Source organism: Staurois parvus, unplaced genomic scaffold (assembly GCF_062004578.1).
Source record: "Staurois parvus isolate SC_StPar_1 unplaced genomic scaffold, SC_StPar_1.0 ptg000138l, whole genome shotgun sequence".
Lineage (NCBI taxonomy): Eukaryota > Metazoa > Chordata > Amphibia > Anura > Ranidae > Staurois > Staurois parvus.
Window position 1 is genome coordinate 162,544 of NW_028317934.1, and position 12,655 is coordinate 175,198.

A 12,655-nucleotide genomic window follows, 5' to 3' on the forward strand; every position below is an offset into this window, starting at 1 on the left:
AACCTACCAGCTTGTCTTTGGAGTGTGGAAGGAAATCGGAATACCCAGAGGAAACCCACACAGGCACAGGGAGAACATGCAAACTCCAGGCAGGTGGTGCCGTGGCTGGGATTCGAACCAATAACCCTAGTACTGCCAGGTGGAAGTGCTAACCATTTAGCCAATGTGTTGCACTGAAATCCATCTTCCCATAGCTCAGGCATGCAGGCAGGAGGGTGTGTTTAGTTGAGAAAACCACTCCTCTCCTCTTGAAGACTCCTGGGATGTATGACATAATTTTCCTAGGCCTAGAAACCAGGAAGTAACTGAAAAACTGTAAAAAAGAAAGTTTAAAACAAGTAAATACAAAACACTTTCCTATCTCTTTACTAATGCAAGCAGCATATGGATTAAGAATAGTCAATGTTGACTGAGAGAGTGAAGTTCCACTTGAAGGCAGTCCATTCATTTGAATCACAATGCATGTAGCATTGCTGGCATTCTAACATTTCCTACGTGCGTTGCTGCTCAAGGTATGTCCATTGGCAGTGTGCATTGGGGTGCTATGAATGGCACTGCATGGCACAAATGCATTTGATGTGCATTGATGTACACTACCACAATGCAGTAGTGCAAATAGGCCCTTAATGTACAATTGTCTCTCCTCCTGGCATAGCCACTCTAAGTCAATGAGCTGTATGAAAAGGCAGAAGAGATTTGCTAACATTTCTGGTAAAGGCAGGTACATTTGCAGCATTGCCAGCAGTAAAAATGTTAAGTTTCTAGTGAAATTTGTCTGCCTTTAACATGAACCCTGAGGTCATTACCATTGCTGCTGCTGGATGAGAGACATTAATTAATGATCGTGAAACTGGTGGTACCATTTTAGTGTTTTTACTTTGCATCTAATTCTACAAGGTTTGACAGTTCATGCAGCCAGTTTTGGATATAATCCCATTTTTCTGTTAAGTAAAGTAAGGCCTTTAATCCCAGTTGGTAAAGTGCCAGACATTTATAGGAAAGCAGAACTGTTACTTCCGTGAGTGATTTTTATATTGCCCTTCAAATGTGCATACATTAGAAAAATGTGATATATCATTCTGAGAGTTCTCCCTATATGAGTCCAAAAACCTATATACCGTACAGTCATGTGAAAAAGTAAGTACACTCTATGGAAACATTCAACATAATCGAACAAGCAAACATTATGTAGCCCCTGACCTAGCGCAGGATGCTAGGTAAATTTAGTTTTTGGCTCCTTCTGTAATCAAGGGAGCAGTGATGGTTCGTCCAGAGCTTAGGGAAGGAGATGCAAATAACCAGCCTGAATATTTATCATGCTCCAGCCAATCCCTGGAGAGAAGTGTCCAGAATGGGGTTGGAAAGGTGATAAATAGTCTGCAGCACTGGAGAGTTGAATTCTCTTTCTCCAAGAGACTTCCAGAGCCTGAGGGGCCACTACCCTCAGGCAGCCCATGGTCTGGGCAGCTGTTCTAGAGGCCTTAGCGGTGTCAAGACTGGGGTCCTGGATAGATCTTCCTAGAAGCTGATTGCAGGACCTCACCACAAGGGATCTGTTCTGGACAAGGACTGTCTCACTCACTGGATCATGTCTGGAGGAAGCTAGGTGAGAGCTGTCTTGGGGATTTGTGAGTGAAGACCCTAAACTGTTCCCTGTGACTGTGCAGTGTTCTGGAGATTGCACTGGGTACCAGCAATTGTGCATTAGTGCAAGGTAACCAGATGCCAAAGAGACTTGGCTTATGATCTTCAGCTGTGAGACCTTAGACTGTCCAACACCCACAAATGCTTATGGAGAAGATTGACTTTCAATTTCTAAGTACTAATTGTTTTGGAGTATCCCATGCCCTAAGCCTCTCCTGTTAACCTCCTTGGCGGTATGATTCTTTCCGATTTTTTGTGCTGAAAGCGGTACCATTATTTTGCATGGAAATATGTAGTTTTTTATTGTAGGCTGTAATTTTTAGGAATAACTCACTGAAATCTGTTCGAACAAGAGTCTATTAAACATTCCGGATATGATAAAATTTGAAACACGAAATCATAAATTATAATTTAATAAATAATCATAAAAAATAATAATAAATTTAATTCAATAATATAATCAAACCAAAAACACTGAAATTTGAAATACAGAGGCAAATTCGCACATCGCTGAGCAAAGTTGCAAAATTGTTTTCAGTGTCTGATGACGAATTTCCCCACAAATCATTATCACTCAATTCTACAAGTGGTTCTGATTTACTATCGCTGTTCTAAAACCACTTTTGACGTAAAGGGACGCTTTTTGGAAGCCATGGACTTTTCTAAGTTTCCAGGCAGAAAGAACATTCAAAATGCAGGCAGGGCACAGGACAAAGCAGTAGGGACAAAATGCATGTGAAATGCATTGAAATAGCAATGACAGCAAAAATGACATTTTTTAAAAAATTCTAATTTCCCGCCGGTTCAGGCGCCCGTACGTCCCGACGTCACAGGGACCGGAACACAGAAGCCGGATGCCGGAGGAGATGGCCGGGGACGCTGCAGGGGACACATCGCGGGAGCGAAGGACAAGGTAAGTGCTGCAGGGACCCCCAGAGCAGCGCCGCATGGTAAACCCGAGTGTAGCTCGGGGTTACCGCTTTTGGTATAGAAATTTTACCCCGAGCTACACTCGGGATTACCGCTAAGGAGGTTAAAGTTTCTTCATGCAATAAATCGTAAAAAGACATCTCCTAGACTGTGTTATTGGAGCTGGTGTGAATGGACTGGTGCTTGTGGGGACAGGCAGCCTCTGTACATTTAGGGAAAAAACAGTTATTACCAGTGATTCTTTCGGGGGTAGCACTACAATTAGATCTCAATTCAAATAGTGATAAAGGTGATATACTTGAACAACTGACACAAAAGAGTGGAGACATACCAAGAACAATAAACAAGACAAAGAACAGGCTCCTGTGGCACACTCCTTTGCTCCACTCAGTTACCACCCCCTCCCTAACATACTCCCTCTCTCTCACTTTCAGATGGCCAATAGTTAACTTTATTATATAGAATCATAGAGTGTGATTGGGTAACCAACTCCACACCTCATGCCTTGCTCCTACCAATTAAGTATTTCCATCACAATAGCTCAATGGCCTGTTCATTCCTTTGCTCCCCTGCTGCTTCATTCAGTACCAAGAGTCAAAGGAAATATCTGGTTCTTTTGGGGTCCATATCCCTGTGTTAGCAATGACGTTGGGTGACCCAAGGTGCCATTTGATTATAACTTTGACTACACCTTCTGATGCTGTTTTTCCTACATACACCTCGCACTCATAATAATGTGGACCACTCTAAGGAGACCAGCAGCATTCAAATCACTGCTCGCCACGTAACACTGCACTTAAATAAATGAGGCTTGGTCTTTTTTCAGGGAATTTTTTCCTTTTTGCTGTTTTTCTACTTTCTCTGCATCACTCATCAGATGTCTTAGCAGAATCAGTTTTAGCTGTGTTAGCCTATGGATGAGACACCTATTCAGTGACCCCCTGCCCCACTGAGAGGAGGCTAGGTCTGTTACCTAAACTGCTGAAAGAAAAACGATGACTTAAAGGCTTATTAGCCAATATGTAATTCAATTTCTGACTAATGGGACTCTTAATGGTTTCAGGTTTTTTACTGCTTTTTGAGGCTCCATTGGGAGATTTCCCATCACTTCCTGAACCTGGTGAAAACGCTTTCACCAAACAGTATGTAAGGGAGAATCTGCAACAGGGTCACCGACAGCAATAAAAAGCTTTCTGAGGTTATAGTTCTAACTATTCTACTAAAAAAGAAAGAAAATTATTTTATTACTTTTGGTGCTGCTGTTAAAACCATAAAACATGTCACTTTGAAAGTAAGTGAAGGGAAATTTCTTTAACGGATCCGCAGATAGCAGTAAAATCCAACAGGGCTTCTAATTCTTCCTTACGCAAAAAAAAACAAAATTGGCTTGCCATACACTCTAACCAGTTGCATTTGGTAGAGGTACCCATATGGAAGAAAAATATATTTGAAATATATTTTAAAAATATTCTTCCCAAATATATTGCCATATATTTGAAATGCTACAATTTTGGCCATATTCAATATATTTCAAAATATATTTCAATATACTATATATATATATACTGCATGTTGAAATGTGTTTTTTTTACAAAAAATATGAAAAACATTTTTAAAAATGCATTTCATATATACTGCATGTCTTTAAAAATAAAAATCTTTGGAATGCATTTACAAATATATGTAAAAATATATGTTAAAATGACTTTTTTTATATGTTAAGAAAAGTCTGAAGAATATATTTAAAAAATTAATTTTTAAAAATATAAATTGTAGCATTTTAAATATATGGCAACATATTCGGGAGGAATATTTTTAAAATATATTTCAAATATATTTTTCTTCCATGTGGGTAGAGTTGATTTACTAATAAAAATGAAAAGAATATTTACTTTGCAAAACGAGTGTTATTTGAGTCTAGGATATATAGGGCAAAACTGTGTTCACATTGAATACCCAATCATGTTCAAAAGAAAAAAAATATGGACCTTTGCTTGCACACGATTAGATGATTAAAGGGAACAAAACTTTAATGTGTTCACTAACCTAAGTAGGTCATCCTTTCCTATAATTTAACAAAATATCCTATGACTGCAGTTCTTCTAAATAAGGTAGACCATGCAGTAAAGAATAATTTAAATAAATGTTCTTCTTTCTCCAGGTTTGTACCCCATGATGCCTCTCGGTGCAGTTTTGTACATATTCCTCAAAGTCACTCCTGACAGATCTCTCTCCAAGGGATAATTAGATTGTTTTCTGCAGGCTGAAATGGCACGACGGCTTCTCATTCAGTGCAAGTGGGAGGAAAAGCAAAGGTTAGTGAAACAACCCAGTCTGCTGCACTTCCATACAAGCTGTGGCCCTTTCCTGCTCTGTCATCACAATGATAATGATGCTTTAATTATTTTTTCTTGTTTTTGATTTGTTAGCACATTCTAATAAATTCTACTTTCTTTGCTGCTCTGAGTTATATAATGTAAACAGGAAAGGTTTTACTGATGTGGTATCTGCAGAGTTTGGTCACATTTGTCAATAAAATGCTCACCCAGCCTATGTCATAAAGGGCCCATTCACAACACAGCGTGGAGAGCGTGCCTAGACACATGTTGTGGTAAACAGCCCCTTCAAAAAAAAAAAAAGAAGAAGCTGAAACGCACTGTAACACACATGAAAATAGGGCAGGCTGCATTTCATAGCAATTCACTGGACACCATGCTTTGTTTACCACTATGCGCTTCATTCATTGCAGCACACATGCATTGTGCAGGTGCGTTGGTTTCTTGCTCGCAATGAATGTCACTGCAGTGTACCAGGCATATAATGTACATTTAAATCCCATATGGAAGAAAAATATATTTGAAATATATTTTAAAAATATTCTTCCCAAATATAATGACATTTATTTGAAATGCAACAATTTTCGCCAAATTCAATATTTTTCAAAATATATTTCAATAAATATATATATATATATATTGTATGTTGAAATGCGTTTTTATTACAAAATGTTAAAATATCTGAAGAATATATTTAAAAAATATATTTTTTTAAATATATTCTTCAGATTTTTTTTAACATATAAAACAATAATTTTAACATATATTTTTACATATATTTGTAAATGCATTCCAAAAATGTAGATTTATATTTTTAAAGGCATACAGTATGTTTGAAATGTATTTTTAAAAATATTTTCCATATATTTTGTAATAGAAATCATCATATCACGACTCGACTACTGCAACTCCCTCCTCACTGGCCTGCCTCGCCACTGGCTATCCCCGCTTCAGTCGATCCTGAATACGGCTGCCAGACTCATTCACCTTTCCAACCGCTCCGTCTCCGCCACCCCCCTCTGCCAATCCCTCCACTGGCTTCCGATTGCGCAACGGATCAAATTCAAAATCCTAACACAGATGTACAAAGCTGTCCACCATACTGCCCCGAACTACATCACCGACCTAATATCCAAGTACTGCCCAGCACGCACACTCCGCTCCTCACAAGACCTCCTTCTCTCTAGTTCCCTCCTCCCATGCCCGCCTCCAGGACTTCTCCAGGGTGTCACCCATCCTCTGGAACTCACTGCCCCAACCCATCAGATTATCACCTACTCTCCTCTTCTTTAGGCGCACCCTGAAAACCCACCTCTTCAGGGAAGCCTACCCCACCCCCTGCTAACTTGCCGACCTCCTCCACTCTTCCTACCACTCCATCCCCCACAGCTATCTCCTCCTATGCCACCATCCCCTCCCTCCTAGATTGTAAGCTCGAAAGAGCAGGGCCCTCAATCCCCTCATGTTTTGCATTGTTTTGTTATTGTTCTGTCACATGTTCTGTCCCCCTTTGTAATGTACAGCGCTGAGCGAGCTATTGGCGCTTTATAAATACTGTATAATAATAATAGAAATGCATTTCAACATACATTATATATATATATATATTTATTGAAATATATTTTGGAATATCTATATTGAATATGGCCAAAATTGTAGCATTTTAAACATATGTTAATATATTTGGGAAAAGTATTTTAAAAATATATTTCAAATATATGTTTCTTCCACGTGAGATGTGTAAAGAATATACTCCTGCACAGGGGCGGACTGACAACTCATGGGGCCCCCGGGCAATAGGGGATCATGGGGCCCCTGTGCCCTTGCTCAAACTCAAAAAAGCCTATGAAAAAGGTACCAGGGGCATATCATGGGGCCCCCTACTGACCCGGGCCCTCGGGCAGTGCCCGAGTTTCCAAATGGTCAGTCCGCCCCTGCTCCTGCACTGTCAATCCACAACTACCTCCTGATACTCTAAATACTGCAGGTTGCTGCTTACACCCAAATGTGTTCCCACATCCAGCAGCTGAATTCATATAAAATATGGTGTATCACTACCCTTACACTAAATAATTCTACAAATGTGAACAATGCATCAGTAAATAAAGAGGTAATTGGATCCACAACTTCAGTGCTGTAAAAAACGAATTAAATATACCCATAAAATAATAAATAAATATATCAACACTGCATAATTTCATAAAGTACATACACAATAATGAATTGAATTCAGAATCTCAGTGCTGTAAACAATCAAAGTGCATACATCCAATGATGAATCAGTGCTTTCACAGATTACAGATGCGACAATTGATGTGTGATTGCAGTAGATGATTTACAGCAAGATTATCACCTTATAATTATTGATAACTTTTACAGCACTGAGATTGTGGACTGAACTAACTTTTAGCAAGCACTTTAAGTGATCTGTGAAAGCACTGATTCATCATTGGATGTGTGCACTTTGATTGTTTACAGCACTGAGATTCTGGATTCAATTCATTATTGCGTATGCAATTTAAGAAATTAGCACTGTTGATATATTTATTTATTAGGTTGGTAAGCACATTTTATGGGTATAAAGTATTTCATTAGTTTTTTACAGCACTAAAATTTTAGACATCTTTTTATGTCCTTTTCCATCCTTATAAAGTTCCATTACCTTGTTACTCAGGACATTTGACAGTTCTTTTCTGATCCCAATGGCTCAGTATCTAGCCTAGTCAGTGCTTCCAAGTAAGAGCTAACAAACTCATTAACTATTTATACATTGACACTAATTGCAATTTAAAAAGCCACAGATGTGGGACATTAACCTCTAATTGGCATTTAACCCGTGTGTGTCACCTTGTGTGTCTGTACCAAGGCCAAACATTCCAGGGTATGTAAACTTTTGATCATGGCCATTTGGATGATTTGTGTTATCATTATGATTTAAAAAGGAGCCAAACAACTATTTGATAATAAATGGCTTCATATGATCATCATCCTTCAATAAAAGAGCATTTTTTGGCATGATTGTGACGGGCACGGCGTCAGACCCCAGCCCTTCTCACCAACTTGTGACCGAAGGATTAGCCAATCTAAAACTGCGCTGCCACTTGCGTAACAATGCCACTCTCAGCTGCACCCTACACCGAGATTTTCCAGCTCACTGGACCACAATCTATGTGCCAGCAGCCTGAGAGCGATTGTTACTGGGTCAGGTTAATAGCGCTATTAACCCTTCACACTACCACCACCTCCTTTTTACACAGGAGGAAACTCACAAATCTTAGCAGTAACATTATGATGTTTGAATAAGCGTCTGTATACACACTGCCACCACAGACAGATGTATGCAGAAGTTTTAAAACACACAGTAGCACTCTTCAGAGACAGGGATTCTTAGTTTGCATTAAGGAGCTTTAGAAACAGTTCAACACTTTTCAGAAAATAGGGTCCAAGGGTCCTGAACAAAAGGGTGCCTTTTCTCCCAAAGATGGTTCCTGATGTTGAAAGGGAGAATCTCTTCATCTTCCTCTCCAGGCATGACAGCCTTTTTTCTAGGAACCCAGCAGGTTGTCTCCTTAAAGCAAAATCGCCTCATTTGGGGAGGGGTGTTTAGTGGGGGATTAAGGCTATGACCAAATCCCTTGCATGTTTATACCATGGCCAATAACCTTCACTAGGTACATGTAGCAGCCTAGCCACTGGTAGATTAATATGCAGAATGATTTCCTGAATGTCCAGACATCAAATATGACATATCTTATCGTTCCAGATAACGACATATTGCTTTCTACTCTTGTGTAGGTGACACAAAGGGGGGAAATGTGTCAGGTGACTAGTATTAAACTGACCTATCTGAATATGCTTTGTTTTATTGTATCTTGTTCCTGTCGGGATTTATGAATTTGCATTAAAAAGTGGTTTCAAGTGGGATGTATGTTTTACTGCCATTCTGGAATGCTTTTCATGTCATGTCACGGACTGATTTATAGCTTTACGACCAGGCCAAGGAAAGGGTCTAACAGACATCATGGAACCAGCTAATTGGGTTTACAACCATGAAGCGTATCCAGCTGTGCCCTGTGCACTCCTGAACTCAGCACACACACAGACCACATTCCTTGCAAGGGGTGGGGGCTGGAGGGAGAGAGAATGATATTTGCTGAGTATGATACAAGATGGTAGATCTTTAACAAAATGGTTGTCCGCATCCAATCGCCACAATAATGAATATCAATGCCAAAATTTCCCAATTTCTGCCAGGGTATGCAAACCTTTTATATATATATATATATATATATATATGGCTTTTTTTCAGCGAGAACATGGGAGAATGCAGTTCCGGCACTTCCTGCACTGAATATATGTAATGGCAAAGGGTGTGCTGGAGGGTCTATTGATGCTGGTTGCTTGGGGATCTAGTGTTGCTTGAAGGGATATATTTTTGTGGGGGAGGTTATTATTGCTAGGGGTGGGTCTTATGTTATGTTGGGGGGTCAATCGTTGCTGGGTGGGATGTACTGTTGAGGGAGGGGTCTATTGTTGCTGACTGCTGGAAAGTCTATTGATACTGGCTGCCCGTGGTCTATTGTTGCTGGAGGGGTATGTTGTTGCAGGTAATCGATTGTTGCTGTGGAGATCTATTGTTGCTGGGGGGTCATCTGTTTCTGTCTGCAGGGGATCTATTTTACTGCTTTTCTTGTTATCATTAACAAATTCCATACATAGTACTTAGCACCACAAAATTACACGTGGTTCTGTATTCTTTAACCACTTCCATACCGGGCACTTTTACCCCCTTCCTGCCCAGGCCAATTTTCAAGTTTCAGCGCTCTCACACTTTGAATGAAAATTGCGCGGTCATACAACACTGTACCCAAACTAAAATTTTATCATTTTCTTCACACAACTAGAGCTTTCTTTTGGTGATATTTTATCACCACTGAGGTTTTTATTTTTTGCTAAATGAACAAAAAAAGACAGATAATTTTGAAAAAAAAACCCCATGTTTTTCTTTGTTTCTGTTATAAAAGTTTGCAAATAAATAATTGTTCTTCATAAATTTAGACCGAGATGTATTCTGCTCCATGTCTTTGGTGAAAATAAAAAAATTTGTATTTATTATTTAGTCTGTAGGTAAGTTATAGAGTTCACAAACTATGGTATAGATCTGAAAATTGATCAATCCTGAAGTACTGACAGCCAATCTAATTTCTTGAGGCCCAAAAATGTCAGAACAGTACAGATATCCCCCAAATGACCCCTTTTTACAGAGTATACAGTCCGACATATTTCATAACATGCATGGCGAGTTTTTTGAAGTTGTATTTTTTTTTGTCATTTTTCGGAAAATTAAGAAATGAAAAAAATGTTTTTTTACATACTGTCACCAGTGCAGTACAGCGTCATCATATAACTGGCATGGTGGTGATCAGGGATACTGACTGGAGACAGTACGAAAAAAAAATTTATCATTTTTTTTCATATTGCACTATGAGCAAAGTAGTATACTGTTACCATAGTAACATTGTACTACTTTGGGGAAGTGATCAGTATTTTTTTTTTTACACAATTTGCTTATAGCAAAGAATTTATTTGCTATAAGCAAGCATTTACCTGAATGAAATCGATTCATTCAGGTTTTTTTTTGTGATTAGCTGTGATTTGGCCACACCTAATCACATGACACAGCTGGGCTGTGATTGGCCCCGCTTGTGCATGTGATCACTGTGACCATTCACAGCTAGACACACTTGTATACAATGGATTGCATGAAAGGAAGCCATCCATTGTATACAACTGTCATGTGACCTGCTGTGATTGGTCACAGCAGGTCACATGGTACTGGCAATGGGGCTGGTACACAGATCTGTCATCGGCCGTGCCCAAGGTACACGGCTGGTGACAGATCGCGCCGCAGTGCGGCCCTGCGCAATGCTCGTTCTGGACAGGACGCCATATGGCATCCACTTGAAGGGACAAGCTGTACGCCTGACTGCCATCTGGCTATAGGCCGGGCAGCAACTGGTTAAAAGGGCAGTACTGGGAGGAGGGTAGGGGGGTGGATCCAAGGAGCAGTGCTCGGAGATCGGTAGGGGCACAGACAAGGGGTGACTTGGAAAGGGAGAGTTGCTATACCTATTCTCTGAGAAAAAAAGCCCTGTATATGTTTGTGTGTGTGCTTGTGTATGTAAAGAGAGAGAAATACTGTATCTCTGTATCTACATAATCATTGTATTGTTTATTATATATGTAAGGTTAAAGGAAAAGTCATTGTTAGGGATACAGGAAGGATTGGTGCAAGGGTTAAAGAGACCTTGTCACACAATAAACCCATTTCAGCCAAGCACATACCTGTAAAACAAAAACGGAATACTTACCTCTCCTGTTGCCAGAGCCACTTAACACTGCTCTTTTGCAGAGGACTGGTTCCCCATGGCAAAACACCTAGTTTCCATGCTGATGAGGACAAGGGCCTCTTCCCCACAACTCTGGCCTGGTGGTTGTAGGGATCTGTGTGGGCTTATCAGAATCTGGAAGCCCTTCTTAACAATAAGCGGACCCCCAGATACTATAGCCCCTATGTAAATGAGTAAGGGGTAAATTATACCCAAAAGAAGGTAAACTGTTAAAAAAAAAAAAAAAAAATAAAAACAGTTTTTGATAAGTCTTTTAATAAAACACCAACAAACAAAAACAAAATGTCCCACAATGTACATGTTGACCACATTGTCCAGTGATGTAGATACACAACAATCATGATGCCCGATGCCTGTCGACCTGCAGGAAAAAACAATGCCACCCTGATGTCTGCTGACCTGCTTCTGAAAGCTCTGGTGATTGATAGCTGATATATACAAAGGGGTGGAGTCTTCGGAGTAAAATCATTGACCATAAAAAAATCCCCAAAAAGTCTCTTGTTGCAAATCAGTAATCAATCACAATGACTGTCTCCTGCCAATGCACTAAAAGGAAAAAAAATTATAAACCTAGCAGACATGACTGATCCCAGTGGTACTTTTTGCTGAATGACAGCTCCCCTAGCTTTCATCAGCTACAGTATATAAAAGAATGGATGGGTATAGTGTAGACATCATTGACCAGTGGCCATATTTGGGCAGTGATATCATGGCTATCCTTTCCCCCTGGCTTATGTGACCAGGGATTTCCAGTCAACGTGCCGGTAACTGCAGCCAACCCACATGGTAGAAAAATATATTTTAAAAATATTCTTCCCAAATATATTGACAATTTTGGCCGTATTCAATATATTTAAAAAAATATATATATATATATACACAGTATATAAAAAGTATATATAAGAATATAAAAATATTCTTCCCAAATGTATTGGCATAAATTTGTACTACAATTTTGGCCGTATTCAGTCTCTCTCTCTTTCTCTCTCTCTATATATATATACTGTAGGTTGAAATGCTTTTTTTATATATTACAAAATATATGACAAATATTTTTAAAAATACATTTTCAAATATACTGTATGTCTTTAAAAATACATTTAATCTACATTTTTGGAATGCATTTACAAATATATGTAAACATATATGTTAAAATGACTTATTTATATGTAAATAAAAATCTGAAGAATATATTTAAAAAATATATATTTAAATGTTTTTTATTTATATATTGTAATATATAAAAAAAAGTATTTCAACATACAATATATATATATATATATAGAGAGAGAGAGAGAGAGAGACTGAATACGGCCAGAATTGTAGTACAAATGT